The sequence below is a fragment of the Protopterus annectens genome, chromosome 8.part0 (assembly GCF_019279795.1).
Source record: "Protopterus annectens isolate FY-2018-M chromosome 8.part0, PAN1.0, whole genome shotgun sequence".
Classification (NCBI taxonomy): domain Eukaryota; kingdom Metazoa; phylum Chordata; order Ceratodontiformes; family Protopteridae; genus Protopterus; species Protopterus annectens.
The window spans coordinates 1,456,071,057-1,456,091,678 of NC_056741.1; positions in this window are offsets into that span (position 1 = coordinate 1,456,071,057).

Consider the following 20,622-nt stretch of genomic DNA (forward strand, 5'->3'; position numbering starts at 1 on the left):
GGGGGTCGACTACACAGAGCATGGAGTTCAGAGACTCTTCTAGCTGAAGTGATAGCTACTAAAAAGAGTGTTTTCCAAGAAAGTAACTTTATTGAACATGAAGCCGCAGGTTCAAAGGGGGAAAGAATTAAGGACGTCAGAACCAAGTTGAGATCCCATTGGGGAGGAGGATCTCTGATGGGTGGTTTGAGGAGAAAAACTCCCTTTAAAAAGGCTTTGCAGAGTTTGTGAGACATAATGGAGGACTCTGAGACTCCAACATGAAAGTTCGAAATTGCTGCCAATTGAACTCTAATGGTAGACGGAGACGATCCTGAGTGGAAAAGTTAGGCTAGAAAGTCTAGAACTGATTGAATGGAAGCAGTAAAAGGATCTATATTTTTTGACTGCGCCCAATAGGAAAAACGTTTCCACTTGTTATGATAAATCTTCCGAGTGGAAGATTTATGAGAGGCTATCAAGATATCTCTAACTGAGTGAGATATCAGAGGAAGCCTAGCTAAAGTTGGAATTGGAGGAACCACGCTGTGAGGTTCAGAGAAGGAAGGGAGTGGTGCAACTGACCCGACTGATGGGTCAAGAGGTCTGGAACTGGGTCCAGATGCCAAGGTTGCTCCAACAGATAACGGTGGAGGAACGGGAACCAAACCTGTCGAGGCCAGTAAGGGGCAATAAGGATCATGTAAGCTTCCTGAGCGATGGCTTTCTGTATTAGCTGAGATATCAGTGGGAAGGGAGGAAAAGCATACAGAAGTCCCCGGGGCCAATCATGCACTAGAGCGTCTCTGCTGGGGTGGCCTGGTTGGGGAAAGAGGGTGAAAAAATCGTCGCACTTGCTGTTTTGGGGAGTAGCGAAAAGGTCACAGCAAGGCCGGCCCCACTTTCGAAAAACTTTCTCCAACACTGAATTCTTCAGAGACCACTTGTGAGGCATGAGAATAGCTCTGCTCAATTTGTCTGCAATCACATTGGACTTCCCGGGAATGTGAGTTGCTAACAGAAACCGCTGAGAAGAAATCGCCCATTGCCACAGTCTGAGTGCCTCTCGACATAGGGGGTAAGATCTGGTTCCACCTTGTTTGTTTATGTACCACACTACAGACATGTTGTCTGTCTGAATTGCTATAGTTCCCTTGGGAAGAGAGTCTTGTAAGGCTTGCAATGCTAGAAGCACTGCTCTCATCTCTAAGACGTTTATGTGCAAGTGGCAGTCGAATGGTTGCCACATGCCCTGGACTGTCCTGCCCTGGTAATGCCCCCCCCACCCGATCAGGGAGGCGTTCGTTGTCACTGTAGCAACCGGAGGGGGAGGGACGAAAGGTCTCCCTAGGAGGAGCTGTGGAGATGTGATCCACCAAGAGAGATGATTCTTGCACGATTGAGTTATCCAAATAGGATGGGACATTGGAAGTCGTTGGAAAGACCATTGTGTGAAGAGCATCCATTGTAAAATTCTCATATGGAAGCGAGCTAATGGTAGAAGAGGGATGGCCACCACCATAATCCCTAAGACTTTCAGGATCAATCTGGCTTTGACTTTGTTGCTCTGTAAGACAAGAGAGACCTGTTTGTGAATGTCTGCTATCCTCTGCTCTGTGAGTCTGGCTGACATGTTGACTGTGTCTAGATTTGCACCTATGAAGGTAATAACACAACAAGGTGACAAGACAGACTTTTCGTAATTTATTGAAATGCCTAGTGCCTGACATGTGTGAAAGGTGTAGTCTCTGGCGAGAAGTAAAAGATGCTTGGTGGGGGCTGTAAGGAGCCAGTCGTCTAAATAAAGAAACACCTGGAATCCTTGTCGTCTCAGATGAGAGGCTACCACTGCCATGCATTTGGTAAACACTCGGGGGGCTGTAGTGAGACCAAAGGGCAGGGCTCTGAATTGGAAATGACTGGTTCCCAGCCTGAAGCGGAGAAACCTCCTGGAGCGTCGACTCATTCTGATGTGATAGTACGCGTCCTGGAGATCTATCGAGCACATCCAGTTGTCCTGCCCCAAAAGGGGTAGAATGGACTGCAGCGTGACCATCCGGAACTTTGTTTTCTTGACAAACTTGTTCAAGTTGCTGAGATCCAGAATGGGTCTCCAGTCCCCTGTTTTCTTTGGAACCAAAAAGAATTTGGAGTAGATTCCGGATCCTGTTTGGTCTGCTGGAACTGGTTGAATGGCTCTTTTTGCGAGCAGCTTTAAAATTTCTAATGCTGCTTGCTCCCTTTGACTGGGTGGAATGTCTGGAAGGGATTTTTTGGATTGCTTCGGAATGAAAAGGAAGGGGATTCTGTAGCCTTCGGAAATGATAGACTGTACCCACATGTCTTGAGTTAGGGATAGCCAGGCTTCTGGGTATAGTGATAATCTTCCCCCGACTGCCTCTGAAGGTGGACAGTCGGGCAACACCTCAGGGATGCTGAAAGGGCTTGTCGGAAAAGGATTCTCAACTGCCCTGATTCTGTGGGCCCCCTCTGCCTCTAGGACGGCGTCTACCATTATTGTTCCCCCCTCTGCCTCTAAAGGGGAATCAACTTTGTGCATCAGGCAAATCTCCTTGAGATTGTTTGCGGAACCACATCTTTCCCCCCTTCTGGCCTTTGGGGTAAGGCCTAGAAGGAGTAGAAAAACGGACTCCGACGGCAGAGAGAGTTTTGCCATCAGTCTCGCACCTAGTCAGGGTTTCCTTCACTTGAGGACCAAAGAGGGATGATCCATCAAAGGGGGAATTAGTGAAGGATGCCTTGAAAAGGTCTGCAAAGTTACATAGCCGCATCCAGGCGTGCCTACGCAAGGCTACACCTGTACCTGCCACTCTACTTGCTCCATCCGCCGCATATGAAAGAAGGCGCATGGAGGAGTTAGTTATAGAATTAAGGGTTGCCAGCTGAAAATTCATTCTATCCTGAAAACCCGCAGCTGTTGGGTCCTTTAGCATTTCGCTCGCTTCCTTGAGCAAATCCCTCTGAAGACGAGTGAAATGACACAGGTAATTCAGCGATCTCATAGTAAAGGTCGCTGACGAGAACATCCACTTCCCGTACCTGTCCATCGACCTAGACTCCTTGTTAGGAGGATGAACAGGCACCGAAGGATCAGCTAACTCCTTCTTGGTGGCCGCAGCCACCACCATAGCATCAACAGAGACACCTTTGGTTAAAAATTCTTTGTCCTTGGGGGCCATGATGAATTTTGATGGTCTCCTGTGGGTGGGTTCCACTGAATCAGGAGCCGCCCATGCCTTCTTTGCCACCACTTGCATAAGGGGGTCAAAGGGAGGGGACACCCAGGAGGTGGAATGGTGAGAGCCAAATGCCTCAAGATACACTGATTCATCCTCTGAAGGGTTGAGGGCTGGCCAATTCCCCCTCTGTTTTAAGCAGGGGCGGCTTGTGGCATCGGGCTGCCGGACTGCAGCCCCCTCAAACTATAAAATAGAAAAAAAATAGAAAATAAATAATTTTTTGAAATTTCACGGACTTCGCGCATGCGCAGTAGTCCCGACTACTGTCGGTCTATGCTCAAGGCAGTCCAGCAGTCCCCATAGGGGGACACAAGGAGACGTCTGTGCACTTTTAAAGTGCACAGACTCACTAGGATTATGGGTCACATCCGGACTGCAACAGCAGCAGTCAGGACAGTCTCATCGTCGGGAGGGAGCTTTGGGATCTCGCGGGTCTTTGGAGTATTGCGCGGGCAGGATGTACGTTAGCTGGATATATTCAGGTAAGTGTATGGTGCTTTTTACTTTTATTTTACAATGTTTATACTGGATTGTGTGTGTATGGTGCTTATATGTTTATACTGGATTGTGTGTGTATGGTGCTTTTATGTTTATACTGGATTGTAAGTGTAAGGTGCTTATTACTTATATTTTACAAGAGTGTGTGTGTGTGTGTGTGTGTGTGTGTGTATGTGTAAATGCCCCAGGTGCTCATGGTGGTGTGGTAGGGAATACCTCAGGCTTGAACCCTGTACCCTGTATGCAGGTGTTAAAGACTTGAGTTCCCTACCCACCACCATTTGTAAAAAAATTGCAGATTTTTGCCTCATATTCGATCTGATCTGTTCCTCATAATATCTGTGGTTTGTAAATTTTGCAATGCTTGATATTTGATGGTGTAGTAGTAGCATTGTTGCCTCACAGCTGCAGGTTCTTAGGTTTGATTCTTGGCTGGGGTTCCTTCTTTGTGGGGTCTGTATCTTCTCCCTGTGTTTGTGTGGGTTTGCTTTTGTGTCCTCCCATGTTACAAAGACATGTCTGCATTATTTCTTCCTGGGCCTCTGCTGAAAATTGTTTTTTTGTTCCAAGTCAGACTGTCCTGATTAAAAAATGTTAAATAAAATTGACAGGCATTTGAATTTCAGACTTAAGGGTTTCTGAATGTTTAATTCCTTGCATATTTGATGGTGCAGTGGTAGTATTGCTGTCTCACAGCTATAGGTTTTCTGGTGTGATTCTTGGTTGGGGTGGCTTCTCTGTGGAGTCTGTATCTTCTCCCTGTGTTTGTGTGGATTTGCTCTGGTGCCCTGCCATTTTACAAAGACGTGTCTGCAGTATTAATCCCTGCATCTCTGCTGAAAATTGGTTTTGTTCTGTCTGCAGTAAAATTGACAGGCATTTGAATTTCAGACTTCAGGTTTCTGAATGTTAAATTCCTTGCATAATTGATGGTGCAGTGGTAGTATTGTTGCCTCACAGCTATAGGTTTTCTGGTTTGATTCTTGGTTGGGGTGGCTTCTGTGTGGAGTCTGCATCTCCTCCCTGTGTTTGTGTGGATTTGCTCTGGTGCCCTGCCATTTTACAAAGATGTATCTGCAGTTTTAATCCCTGCGTCTCTGCTGAAAATTGTTTTTGTTCTGTTCGCAGTAAAATTGACAGGCATTTGAATTTCAGACTTCAGGTTTCTGAATGTTTACTTCCTTGCATAATTGATGGTGCAGTGGTAGTATTGTTGCCTCACAGCTATAGGTTTTCTGGTTTGATTCTTGGTTGGGGTGGCTTCTGTGTGGAGTCTGCATCTCCTTCCTGTGTTTGTGTGGATTTGCTCTGGTGCCCTGCCATTTTACAAAGATGTGTCTGCAGTTTTAATCCCTGCATCTCTGCTGAAAATTGTTTTTGTTCTGTCCGCAGTAAAATTGACAGGCATTTGAATTTCAGACTTCAGGTTTCTGAATGTTTAATTCCTTGCATAATTGATGGTGCAGTGATAGTATTGTTGCCTCACAGCTATAGGTTTTCTGGTTTGATTCTTGGTTGGGGTGGCTTCTGTGTGGAGTCTGCATCTCCTTCCTGTGTTTGTGTGGATTTGCTCTGGTGCCCTGCCATTTTACAAAGATGTGTCTGCAGTTTTAATCCCTGTGTCTCTGCTGAAAATTGTTTTTGTTCTGTCCGCAGTAAAATTGACAGGCATTTGAATTTCAGACTTCAGGTTTCTGAATGTTTAATTCCTTGCATAATTGATGGTGCAGTGGTAGTATTGTTGCCTCACAGCTATAGGTTTTCTGGTTTGATTCTTGGTTGGGGTGGCTTCTGTCTGCATCTCCTCCCTGTGTTTGTGTGGATTTGCTCTGGTGCCCTGCCATTTTACAAAGACGTGTCTGCAGTATTAATCCCTGCGTCTCTGCTGAAAATAGTTTTTGTTCTGTCCGCAGTAAAATTGACCGGCATTTGAATTTCAAACTTCATGTTCTTCAGAATACATAGTAGCACAACCTTTTTTTCTAGCAATTTTCTAAGTTTATAAGATGAATATTTTAAATTTGTCCCTATTTTTGGGACTGTATTCCCCCATTATTGGCTTTGTCCAGGTTTTTGTGCTAAGGTTGACAGCTATGGCAAGAACTGAATTCACTGAATATGTTTGAGGGCTATATTCCCTCATTACTGGGTTTGTCCAGGTGTTTTGTACTAAGAGGTTAACAGCTATGGTGAGAACTGAATTCACTAAATGATAGCCATTTAAGTTTCAGTCTTCCTCTCTTTTACAAAGCAGCTGATGTGGCGTAGTGGTATGTTACTCTGACTGTTTTTTGCTCAGGGACCTTGGCAGTAAAATATATGGTGGCAACACAACATTTTATTCTAGCAACTTTCCAAGATTATACAAGCAATGTTTAATGTGTCCCTGTTTTTGGGCTTTTGACCCCCCCCCCAATACATTTTGGCTTTTTCCAGTTTTCTTGAGCTGCGAAGTTGAGATGCAGTTGAGTATTGAGTAGATTTTACAAGGAGATGAGAGCTGCAGGGGAATAGAAGTTTAGTGCATTGCCTAGTTAATACTATAGCACAGCAGGTTATGTACTTGCTTTTGATGCAGAAGGCTGTGGGTTCTACTCCCACAAGGGGTGGATGCTGCCGTACTGAGAATGTTCTCCTTGGTGAAGATACTAACTATGAGTTCATTATCAGTTTGCCATCCATTTCCTCTTGCAATATTATTACTAGCTTATCATTTTTTTAATGTAATATAGGCAATTTATTCCTGAGTGGCAACAGACACTTTATTTTTCGATGAAACCATGAAATATAAAGGTGATTGCTAGCAGCAACCGCTTCATTAGTTGCAGATTTCTTTAATGTGGAATTATTTAGATGACTTACTTCAGAGATTGTGCATATTTACTGATAATGGACTGTAGAATTGTGCATATTTACTGATAAAGGTGGACTGTAGAATTGTGCATATTTACTGATAATGGTGGACTGTAGAATTGTGCATATTTACTAATAATGGTGGACTGTGGAATTGTGCATATTTACTAATAATGGTGGACTGTAGAATTGTGTATATTTACTAATAATGGTGGACAGTGGAAGTCTGAGTAGACTTTTTTATGATAAATGTTCTCAACTGGGCAGTTTTGCCATTATGGGTGCATATGGTTTGTTTCATTGCTTACTGGAAAAATGTTCAAAACAAATTTAAAACACCCTCTAACAAGTGTACTGTATTGTACAAGGAATATAATTTTAGTACAATGAGGAAGGTGTATCAAAGAGCACATATATGCTTCATATGCAAGGGGCCTATGATTCGAAAACAGCCCAAAATTAATCTTTATCTGCCACTGGCAAAATGTATTTTCTTTGAATGTGGGTTTCAATGCTGTTTCAATGAATGTGAGTTTCAAGGGCAGAGAAGTTTTAATGCTAAGTTTTCATTGTGAGACTGCATTGCTTTGTTTAACAGATGACTTAGTGTTTGTGCTGTAAAATACAAAATAAAACTTTCAAATGAAGTCCAACTCATCATAGAAGTAAAGCAGTATGCACATTAGTGTTTATGGTAAATGGAGTGAAATAGCCAAGTAATGGTTCATTGGAATGGCTGCAGAGGCTCCATTCAACCATTATTTTGTCAGGGGGGAAGGGCAGCAAACTCAGACAGGCCCAGCTGAACTATACCTCCCAACTGTCCAGATTTTCAAAGAATGAATTGATTTTTGCTTCTTATTTTTGATTTGTTGTTCATAAAATTTATAGTTTTAATTCCTAAATGATTTGCCAGAAGTCACTAAATAATAAGTTTCAGACTTCATAACCTTCAGAAAAATGCATGTTAAAGTAAGAGCTGCTCTATCAACTGTCTCAATTTATACAAGAGCAATTTTTAGTACTGTTTATATGTGCCCCCAATATATTTGGCCTTGTTCAGATTTACTGCATTAACAGGTTGAGAGGTACATGCAAATAAATTGCTTTATAGAATTAGGCATAGCCAACCTCTCAACTGTCCCCAATTTTTGGCTCAAAATGTTGCTCTTCCCCCTAATAATCCCTCTGCAAAATAGCAATTTTGGAAGAAAACATGGAGGGTTTACAATTAAGAAATAACTGTAATAATCAAAGTTATAGATTACTTGAAATGCATGTAGATTATTTTATTTTGTCAGCTGCTCAAGGTAGCAGTACTAATATTAAAGTGTCCCTTCTTTGGCAGGTAGCAGCTGTATTGTGTGTCTATTTTATATTTTTGCATCACATTTTTGAGCATTTTTCATAAAATTGTGTTTTTGGCAAATTAGTGACAAATCACTAAAGACTGAAGTTAGAAAATGACAGACATTTGAGTTTCAGATTTTATACCCTTCAGAAAATTCATACTAATGCAATACCTATTCTATTATCTTTCTAAGTTTATTAGAGCAATATTTAAAATTGTCCTTATTGTTGGGCCTTTGTCCCACTTCTGTGTATGGCTTTGTCCAGATTTCTTGCTCTTGAGGTTGAGAGGTATGACAAATGTGTCAGGGCCATCACAGTCAGCCAGAGAGATTTCAAATTGTGACATGCTTGTTGCACCCCACTCCCCCATGTAGTGACTCTGGATGTGTCCAAGCAAGGCAAGGAGTAGTTGTATCTACCTTGGATGGGGAGGACACACTGCATAAGTACTACAGTGGCTTTTCATCTGTCCTTGATTTTGCAGAATGGTCTGGTTTCTGTCATATTTTTGTACTGTTGATTTATGCTTATTACTCAAAGTGCCTGTTGCTCTGTGTTTAAGTAACAATGCTTTAATGACCATAAGGTAAGCTTGTCTGACATCGTAAGATGCAAGTAAGCTTTAATAAGCATACTGTTAAAGAATTGCCAACATTGAAAGCCTTTCTGTTGTTGCCATGCAGAGAATACTTGACTTGATAATGTATAAGCCTTGGGTATTAAAGGACAGGATTCCATTATTTTAAAAAGCTCATTACACTTGTTGGAGACTTCCAGTCATCTCTACAGACTTTACCCGTAAACTAAACAGAATGCCAATCATGTGTGGTCCATAACCTGTACAGTAATCCTTTAAGCAATGTATCTTGAGCTTGTTTCTTGTTTGCTTTTCATTTTTTACTTTTATCATGTTTTCCACATGAAACAAGTTGTCAGGCAGCAGGTCTTTTTTGGATAAGAAACATTTTTACAAGTGGGGGCATCACATAGATTTCTACTTTCAGCATGTTACTTGGTACTTTAATAAAGCTGAATATATTATAATTAGAACTGCAGTGCAAGGAGAAGTGGTTTGAGTGGAGTGCCTCTGGTTTTTCTTATACTTGATTTTGACTGGCATTCCAGTAATGTATTTAAAAAGTAATTTATTTTTTCATGCCTCACAACCTTTTGTTTCCATCTAGATATTAAGTAAGCTGTCATGCAGCCAATGCATTGAAATATTTTTATTCTTCTACACTTATTTTTGTCTTGAATGGACTTTCATAATGATGGTTTGCCACCCAGGGCAGCGTATTTAATTAAAGTTAGTTTTTTTGTGGTTTTGTGCATAGCCCCACCCCTTTATGGTTGACCACACCCCTTCCCCTTGACCCCACCCATTCAGCTGTCTCCTGCAGCCCCCCCTGTGATTTGAAGTCACCAGCCGCCACTGGTTTTAAGATTTCAAGGATGTCTGCAAAGGAGACATCTTCAGAGGGGGAATGAGGGGAACCTTCAGAATCCTCTAAATCAGTGTCAGAGGTGACAGACTCAGGGGAGTCAATGTGCTTCCTCTTGCACTGCCTCTTCCTAGGGGGCTCTCCTACCGGGTCAGGAGAGGCCTCGGAAGAGGAGGAGATCCCCACTGGGGACACTTGAGGAGCTGGCTCTCTACGGTCGGGGATGAGAGAGTGAGTAGAAATCACCAGAGGCACCATGGAGGGAGGGGCAGAAGGAGCCGACTGTGGAGTTGAACCTGGTTCTAACACGCTCCTCATGACCTTGAAGGCACCCCTGTCAGGCAGAGCCAGAGGTCTTTTCTCCGAAAAACTGAAAACCTCCCTCGGAACCGACAGTGATGGCTCTGAGGCCGATGTCGGAGCCGAACTCACCAGCGCCGAAGCACCGAGAGGGAGAGCGGGGTCGGACAAGGGTCTGATACCACTCACCCCCTCGGAGCCGATGAGGGAAGTCCGGCGCCAAGATTCCTCCAAGGAAGACATCGGAGCAGATGACGGAACCGAAGGCAAAGGTATCGGTTCCGACGCCACCACAGTCTCGGGTCCGAGCCGCCCCGGCTCCAAACTCAAAAGAGTCAGAGCAGGAACATTTTGAGTAATGGGAATAGTTCTCGACTGTTGAGTCGGACTTTGAAGCATCTGGGCTAGTGCCTCGGACTTAAGAAGTCGACTCACTACTCTCTGAAGGTCATGGTCCGATAACCTGGAATACCTAGAGGAGTGGGATCTATGGCTCCGTTCAGACAGCAAAGGTGATGCTGGAGCCGAATGAACGGTGCTGATAGATGGAGATCGGGACCTTTTCCTAGATGTCGATTCCGACAACTTGATCGTAGTCGACTCAGATATGTCTTCCTCGGCTCCGGCCGGAGCCGAGGAAACAGTAGGGGCATGTGTTAGAGATTCATCGGCTCCGGCCGGAGCCGATGTTCAAATATCCTTATGACCCCCAGAAGACGGCTCAGAGACTGGAGCCGAAGCTCTGGAAGGCTTAGAGGGTTTCCCCGAGGACTGAGTCGAGGGACCCTCAGGCTTCAATAAGCCCCTTAATATAAGTTTATTTTTTCGCTCCTGCAGGACTCTAGGGCTGAAGCCATGGCAAACAGCACATGAGTCCTGCAGGTGCAAAGGTCCCAGGCAGTACACACAAGAAGTGTGACCGTCTGTCAGAGACATCTTCTGACAGCACGAGTCACACTTCTTAAAGCCTGAGATCTTTGATTCCTTAGACATGTCTAAGAATAGAAGTGTAACCACACAAACACACACACACACACCGATTACACTTAGAAATAATTTAAACTAAATTAAATTAAGTTAGAAGTAATTGGAAAATAAAATCCCTATAAAACACAGTCACTCACTACTAGGAAGGGAGGGACTGGGCCTAAGGCCCAAGGGAAAATTTCTAGTGAGTTTTTGGAAAAAAGAGGGAAATTTACAGGGAATGGGATGGAACTACTCACAATGTAACTATTTAGAAAAACTAACTTAAAAAAGGGGAAAAAAGCTAAGAAAAACTAGTTTCTTTTCAAAAACTAACCTGAGCCGGTAGGAACGCACCTCGATCGCTGTAGCGGCAAATGAGATCTGAGGAGTTACCGCCTAGCATTGTGGGATATAGGGGAGCCTCGAGCTGGTGGAACTAGCTCTCGAGCTTTTAGAGTGGCCGAGTCGGAGACGAGGATCGGCTCCGAACCCATCCAGCAAGAATGAAGGCGAGATAGACAACTTAACATCAGATTTAATTGATTTTGCTGTGGCTGTGATGCAATAAGTCTAGGAAAAGTGGAAACATCCTCGAACGTTAACTATTTTTATAAGAGCAAATTTAGTGCTTTTGAACAAAGCCCTCTTTCTTATTGTGAGACATAATCGATGAAGCATGATAGATTCAAGTATGTGAGACAAACGCTTTATGTAAACCATAATACAAGTGCTGTTTATTTGCTTTATCTTTTAATATTTAATCCATTTTGGTAAGCAGGATATCACAATTAGCAAGATCACATTAAACTATTTCTAACAACTGAATTAATCCAGTTCCAACAGTAACTTTTTAAGACCATTAAAATGTTCGTACCAGTATAGCAGAGGAAGAACTTGAGTAAAGCTATCATGTTGACAGTGTACTGTTAAAAGCAGATGACATTAGATATCTTAATAGTAGAACATGCTTTTGTTTTAGTATGAAGTTTGGTGAGTGCAATGTGTGACCTTATCTCGTGACAGTAATTTTGGCTTGCTGCAGAACTAAATTGTGAAATGTATGTATGTGTATGCATGTGCGTGTGCGTGCTTGCTTGCATGTGTGTGTGTGTGTGTGTGTGTGTGTGTGTGTGTGTGTGTGTGTGTGTGTGTGTGTGTGTGTGTGTTGGGGTGAAGAACAATCAGTACATGAAAAGTTGATGTTCCTGTGTTTTTGCTTTTATAGGCTGATCTTTCTAATCTACACTTTCTCAGCTCACAGCTGGCTATTTCTTTCTTATCAGGAAAAGAAAAATGGTCAAATGCATTTTAGAGATAACTACAATCCTTCCACTTCAGGGGGTTTGATGCGCTGCATCCAAAATAGTCTATATCATTGATTATTTCTTTTATTTTGATTCTAGGAAACATCAGACTTGAAAAGGATTACCAGAAACATTCAAAGCAACAGAGTATGTTTCAGGTATGTAATTTTCTTTTCTTTAAGAAATAGGTAAATAATTTTCTTTGTCAGTCAAGACAGCAGGAGCTGTTATTATACAGTCTGAGAATGGAGTTTATTTTCAGACAGTGCTGACTGCATTCTAACAATGACAGTCTTGTAGACAGTCTTTCCTACCTGGCTTCATTTTCAGCTTTATTACAGTGGTGTCTGAATCCATGCACTGTACAAATGAAATAAACATAAAATTGAATAAATTAAAACATTAAACTGATAAACATAAAATCACAGTAATGCAAACTTCATTGGCATACAGGAATAAAGTTCTGACTGTGACTGTTAAACTGAGTTCATTTAGCATTTTGGGCTCCTGTAGGTGCTGATCTGGAAGAAGATAAATGATGAGCCAAGGTTTACTAGGCTCTTCCAGGGGGTGGGGAGGGAGACATAATGGGGCATAGTTCCATCACCAGCCTCAGTGATGGTCTTGGGACTGTGACATTAAGCCAATGCTGTGGCAGGTGCGTAGATACAGAGGCTGCATCTTCATGTAGCGCGAGTCATTCCATTATGGTTCCTTTGCTTGTGCCACCTGGTGACATCACCCAGCATGTCACTGAAGAGGAAAGGCTTTAAAGTAAAAAAAAAAAAAAAAACTATGAGCTGCGGTATAATGGCTCCCAGCATGACCCTGACCCACTTACACTGTGTGGGTGTTTGTCCTCCTGTTGAATCTTCACATAGGAATCAAGCCCCCCTGCCTGCAGGACTATCCCAATGAGAAATCTTCCCTACTCAGATAACTCTGGGGGACCAACATGTATATAAGGAGCTGTAAGGGTGATTGTATAAAGAGAGATGGCAAGAAAAGAAACTGAAGTCAGCAGCAGCAGGCCCCCTAAAATCACATAAATGAAATGCATCTATAAAATAAATTTATAAAATGGGACTAACTGAAAACAAACTGATGTATAATAAATACCTCAAAAGATGTCAGAAATATCAGAACCTGCTCATCATCTGTAATATCAATTCATAGAATCAAATGGACTTAAAGAATTAAACTTAATAAACATATGATATCGTACCTCTCAACTGCTTTGACTTTGGCATAACTCTGTGATTTTTCCCTTCCAGTTTAACCTTGCTCCTCCTTAAATGTGCTGATTTTTTTCCATAAAAGCAAACATGTTTAATCATATACACATTCCTGCACAACTGTAATAAGCCAATATAAATACTCTTTGTTATTAAATATATGTGGCCTAGTATCTGAAGACTTTCCATTAAAATAATAAGAAAGTGATTTTCTTTTTGGGCCTTTGCTATGATTTAAAGGCCATTGCTATGACTTTTAATGCTCAGAGGTTGAAAGTTATGCATGGTGTTAATAACTTAAGTCACACTGGCTAGCTGTAAGCTAATTTAAATAAATATGCTTTTAAGAAGTACCTAAATCTATTAAATGTTTCAAACAATTTATGTCCCTTCTACCTTAAAAAGCATAATGATGCAATATTATTGAAACTAGCTTTACTTTTTTGGGTTGCAAATGTTGATATAAAGTGCAGTCAACAAACATTTAATAAAAGCCATCCTTAGTAGAAAGACACGTATCTTTAACAGCTACACTCATGTGGTGGTACTGACCTTCTTGTAAGGTAGAAAATACTAGTCTGTATCTATGAATATACACTGCTAATTTTTTATTTATTTTATTTTTACTTATTTCTTTAATTCCATTTGTTAACCAGGTAAGTGCATTGATCCAGTGACCATTCCAGTTATGATCAGGGCCAAGAGGCATGAGCAAAAGTTACAAAAACAATACAAACAGTCAAGTATCAGGCAAATACAGAAATAACAAAACATGATGTTAAAAAATGGTTATTATCACATTGTAACACAAGCATCATAAGTTAGAGAGATATTCTAATAACATCTAAGTTATATACCTTTAAGCATATATTGAGATACTTAGTCATGTTTAGCAAAACACAGACAGCTTCCAGACACTGGACCCAACCCAGTCTGTTTTTGTTAAGAGAAGGTCATGCCTACTAAACATGGTGGACTTCTTTGAGAAGGACACCAAGGCAGTGGATGAGGGGGAAAACGGTGCATACCACCTACCTGAACCTGGGTAAGTTGTTTGATACAATACCTCACTTGGGTATGATTGCTAGTTGGCTTAGAGACAAAACCAAGGAAATCAGGATTGGTGAGATCACCTCCACTAAGAGATCGGTCACCAGTAGGGTCCCACATGGCTCCGTGTTGGGAACACTCCTATTTGTCATCTGCTTCTCAGAGGTAAAAGCTAATGTTAATGGCCTTTGGCTGACCAAGTTCACAGATGATTGCAAATTGAGGGCTATCATAGATTTCCCCCAATACACAAACATCTTACAAGGGGGTCTAACACAGACAAATGATTGGTGCCAAATTCATGGATTAAAACTGACTGCCAAGAAATGCATTGTAGTGCCTTTTGGGAACATGGCCACCCAGGCTAATTACTTCTCTAAGAGTAAACCTGGTAGTCAGGGATCTGGGAACATATGTAGACAGCAATCTGGCCATTGACCAACATGTGGCTAAAGTAGTAAGAAAATCATTATATGTTGCCCAAGTTATAAGTAAGGGCATGGAATCCAGATCCAAAGAAGTCATAGTGCCACTTTATTCAGTAGTTATCAGACCTATCATTCAATATAATGCCCCATTTGGTATGTGCCTGACCAGGTATATGCACCAGTTGGAATGCACACAAAGGTTCCTTACCAGGAGAATCCAGGGTATAAGCACATTGCCCTTTATGGATCACCTTAAAGCTCAAGCTCTATTTCTATACTTGGTCCCCTACAGGTTACTGAGAGGCATTTCTTGCCTGGCATACATGGCATCCTTGGATCCAGCTCTAGTGGGCCTTTTAACACATCTGGAAAACAAAGAGCATCAGAACCACTTGACCCAAGTATTTAAATTTTACTTGTGACATAAATAAGACATGTTGGTGAGAAAGATATGTAACTCAAAGAATCCCCATGCTCTGGAATAGGCTCCCCATCCATGTGAAGCACAGTCCATCCCTATCCCTATTTAAGTGTAACCTTGACCAATGGATGGGAAATATTCACCATGGGTGTGGGTCCCATGTCTCTGATACACAAAGGTAGATAGCAACTATGCCCAAACTGACATCTCCCCAACATAACCTTTACAAACTTTCTAACTAATGTACCCATTGCTAATACATACCCATGATACATAAGAGCACAACTGTGTTGGCTTTTGTGGCTAGACTTATAAAGGCCCTGATGATAGTTAGCTTAGTATTTACTTATGAACCTTTGAAAACAGTCACATTTGTTTGTTTCCACCTGGTGCATTTTTAGTTGCTTCTTGAAATTGTTTAATATGCTGATACTACCAGTTTTTGTCTGGTAGGTCATGTCAGAGGGCAGAGACTATTTTAGACAGGAAACTTTCATGCATGAATAATGTAAAATGTTCTAAAGAGTGTAGTACTTGGGAGGGGGTCTATAGGAGTATGGTCGGTGTCTTATTTGGAGCTTATTTCCCATCAGTAAACAGTACCTGCTACAGAGCAGTTTACATTTGTGTGTGTTTAGACAGAAGAAAGCTCTAGGGGCAATTGGGTGCCACCAATTAGATTTAGCAGTGATGTTCATAATTTGGGTTTAAGTGACTGAACCTGTGTATGTTGTTTTTTATACATTGCAGTGCTTTGGTGTTTTAACCCAAAAGGAGTGAGGTAACAGGTAATGCATATTCTAGTCTCTGTATGAGCACATTAATGGCTGAGGTTTGTTGAGCTTCCTTATAGAGTAAGTGTGAGATTCTATAAGCTATTTTTAATTGTGATGAAGTATTCTGGGTTTGAGCGTCAACATGTGATAAAAAGGATAGATCTTGCTCTAGTTCTAGTCTGAGATATTTTTATTCATTTACCAAAGTTAGTCACTGGCCTTAAGGGTCATTTAAGGAGCCTGAATAGGCTTTTGAGAGTCTCTGAGGAATTCCTAGCAGTATCAAGCTTCCTGTCATGTAGCCATTTCCCTGTCAATGGTAGTTCATTTTGGAGGGAGATGTTAATCTGTTTCACACATTTATTGTTCCTAGTAATTAGAATTAGCACACAGGAGGCAATTTACATTAGAAAGTTCCCAAAGTACGTACTTAAAGAACAGGATCATAGGAGGCTACTAGGCTAACAGCCATATAGCCCTTTTAAGCCTAGTCATTCAAGGCCCAGTTTTCCCAATTATCAATGCCCATGGGCTAGAATGGCTTTGGACTATGCCTGTGCTTTAGTGCATTTAGAAACTGCACTGTCTATAATGGCTACAGGCAACAGGCCAGGGGTAAATTTGTGATTTCCCATCCATTGGTCCAAATTGCATTTGAATAGGGTTAGGGAAGAGCTCTGCTCCACATGAATGGGGAGTGTGTTCCAGTGAAGGGGTAATGAAGACTGAAAAGAGTAAGGGTCTTTAGACAGACCACTGTGGCACACCTGTATGTAGAGCACCATGATCTATTATAGTATTGTTGATGGAAATAATACATGTGCACAGTCCAAAAGTCACTGCTTGAAAGAATATTCCATGCAAGAAAAACATAATATATTAAAAATTAAAACAGAACAAAAAAATTGAACAATTAGGTAACTTCTTCTTTTCGGCTTTTCCCAGTTAGGGGTCACCACAATGGAACAACGGTCTGCAGAATGATTGGCAGTGGGGTTTTACGGTGTCAAGTTGCCAACCTGGCACCCAACCTTCCACAGAGGGCACATACACACACTCACACCTAGGGCCAATTTAGAGTGTCCAATCCACCTACAGCATGTCTTTGGAATGTGGGAGGAAACCAGAGCACCTGGAGGAAACCCAGGCGATTAACAATTAGGTAACAAAAAGCTAAATACGTTCCTGAGAACCTGAATTTGAAATTAAGTAATTCGCCCATAGTGAGAGATAACACCTGAAATTACAATAAAAGTTGTGTCTAAGTTCAAAGACAAAACTTAAAAAGGTGCTGCAGTCTCACACACAATCACCTCACTCTTGACTGGCTCAGGTGCAAAGTCAACTATAGTCAAGCAGTAGACAGGTATTCAGCAGAGCAATTCTGATGGTATTGATAAGCTCATGAACTGCAGCCTGGGTGAATCTGTGCAGCAGGTCAGTAACAGTCCATCTGGCCTCAAATAACCAATCAAACAGACTATTATGCACTATCTACGGCAACTTAGCTTTATTTTTTCATGTTGTGTGCCTTTGTCTGTAATTTTTAATGTGTGTGTATAATAGTCCATTACATTTTATGTTTAGAACCTTAACATTTTTACTTTTACTCCATTCAAATAAATATTTAAAAGAAATGTGAAGGGGAAATTCATAAAGGATACACCTCAAGGTGACATTTTTATTTATTATTTATCTATTTATTTGCATTTGTTTACCGGGAAAGTTCACTGGGTCATGGTGAGCCCATTTTCAGTGGAGGCCAGGGAGAAAAGCTTCACAATGAAGTTAACATTTCACAATAATAATGAGACAAAACATATAGAGTATTTACAGAGAGCAATATATGACATTATATAGCACACATATATCATTGTAATCAATACACTACATAGGGTGCTTGCAGTTGAACATTTATAGTCATTTTACAGTAGTATCTATCAAAAATAAAAAATCTTATGGAGTCGAATGTATATGTTTCAAGATTTTTGACACTTTGAAGGCATGAAAAGTTGGTTAATTAATAGGGCAGTGCAAGCAGTGCAAGCTTTGCGGGACTTGAGAAGATAGGAAGTTATGAAGATTTAGAGTACAGATAGAATTCGTTGTGGTGGTGTTGAGCAGAGTTAGGTTTTAGGGAGTGTGGTATTGGCACATGTGCACTGCCAGACAGAGAGGACAGGTGTTGTCTAAGCGAATTCTTGAAGAGACAAGGGTTTCTGGTAGTTCTGATTGATGGGGGGGGGGTGGGGGGGATTCCATAGTTTTGAGACAGTAAAAGAGTAGAGCATTTGACCGGCAGAGATATTTGTTTTTTCTACTTTGAGCAGCAGTTTAGTTTCAGATCTCAGAGATCTGTTTGGGTGGTATGAGGTAAGAAGATTTGAAAGGGTAGGGCAATGGTTTATATATAAATTTATGTACTGCGGTGGTGGTGCTGCGGTTGCGTTGTTGCCTCACAGTTAGACGTTGCCCGTTCGATCCTCAGTTAGAGCGTCTTCTGTGTGGCAACATGCGTGAACGGGTGTTCCTTCGTGGAAGGTTGTGCGTTAGGCCCGGCAAGCCAGCACGTAAAACTCTACTGCCAATCATTAGCGGACCGGAGTTCCGCTGTGGCGACCCCTAACCAGGAAAAGCCGAAAGATGCAAATATATAAATTTATGTGCCATTGTTAATTGTAAATATTTGAGGTAATGTGGGAACACAAGTCAGTTTAGTTGATGTAGCGATAAAGAATGGTGGGAAGAGAAATTAGCATTTGTGACAAATTTAGCAATCTTGTTGTAGCATGTGTCCAGTTTGGATTTCAAGGATGATTGGATGTTGTTAAGGATAGAGACACCATATAATAGAGATGGTAGTAAAAAAGATGAGGCAAGAGACATTTTTGCAGAGTGGTTAAGGATGTAATTATGTCTATAGAGGATGCAGAGTTTCTAATGTGTTTTTTTTTATGTTGTTGTGAATATGGAGGTCGAATGTTAGGTTTCCGTCTATGACAACATCTAGCAATTTAGTACTTGAAGCAACTTCAATAACAGTTTTTTAATTCCTAGATAGCCCTACCATGGTGCTTTTCATGAAGACATGTGGAACCACGGTGGGCTGTCTCCATGGCCATAGTAGATACTAATGAGGCAGTCCGAGGAAGATGATTATACTTATTAGCCATGTTCTCTCCCCCCTAGAACTGCCTTCTGGAAGGGGTCTACCCACAGAGTGATGCATAGAAGTGGCCTAGTGTAGATTAGCATGGCTGCTGCATCCATGTTATGGTATTGAATACAGACAAAAGGCGATGTTCATCCATTGTGGCAGCTGTAAGTATTAGGGAGTTTATTAGTAAGCTGGAGTTAGGAGATGTGTGCATGATTGCCTGTGAGGCGCTGCATGTGTCAGAGTATGTATGAGTTTGTTTCTGCCTGGGAGATAGTGGTAGAGGATTTAGAGGTGGTGCATTAAGAAGGTGTGTGTGTGTGTGTGTGTGTGTGTGTGTGTGTGTGTGTGTGTGTGTGTGTGTGTGTGTGTGTGTGTGTGTGTGTGTGTGTGTGTGTGTGTGTGTGTGTGTGTGTGTGTATGTGTGTGTGTGTGTGTGTGTGTGTGTGTGTGTGTGTGCGTATGTGCGTGTGTGTGTGTGTGTGTGTGTGTGTGTGTGTGTGTGTGTGTGTGTGTGTGTGTGTGTGTGTGTGTGTGTGTGTGTGTGTGTGTGTGTGTGTGCGTGTGCGTGTGTGTGTGTGTGTGTGTGTGTGTGTGTGTGTGTGTGTGTGTGTGTGTGTGTGTGTGTGTGTGTGTGTGTGTGTTGGGGTGGTTGTCATACCTCCACACACACTCATAAACTGATGAGCTAGACTGGGTGGGGGGAACTACTAGCCACCAGGGAAAACTCTATACTTGTGGTTGAGTAGCACTAAACTACAAGGATCAGTGGGCAGGGAGTATAATAGCCACTGGAGATAAATCTCTACTCGTGCCTGATTATCACTTAAGCATTATGGGGATTGGGGGTGGCTTTAGACACCAGGGATGAATCTGTACTCATGCCTGAGTGGCACTTAAACACTCTGGGGATCAGGGGGTGGGGGAAGCAATACCCACTAGGAATAAATCTGCATTCGTGCCTGAATGGCATTTAAACACTACTAGGATTGGGAGGGATCATTAGAGACCAGGTATAAATCTATACTCATGCCTGAGTGGCAATTAAACACTATGAAAATGGGGGCTGGGGGAATACTAGACACCAGAGATACTCAATATGGCATGCCTTAAAGGTGCATTTTGAAACAAAAGGTACAGGGGACCACTAGTCACCAGAGGTATGTAGCATGCTGTCAATGACCAACTTCCAACCCTCTATCATCTCACTGAGGATAGTAGTAATCTGCACCTCCACTAGACACCAAGGATTTATTTTAAGAATATATAAATGAAAATACATAGGAGGAAAAAGGGATTTGAGACATGCATCTTCAACAACAACAAAAAAAACAACATTGGCTTGCTGTACTAACTAATGAGTTAAGACACTTTTGTTTAGACAGATAGATAAATAGAAAGAGAGTGGATTTTGGGCCTTATACAATGCCTGCAACATGCTGTGATGTATAAGGGAGAGGGATGGGAAATATTAAACATACCTCTCAACCTCATACATGTGGACGTTCCAATTGTTGGCTATGCCTGGTTAGCTACATACCAAAGGGGGCATTCTACTCAATGATAGGTCTGATGAATACTGAGTACAGTGGAAAAA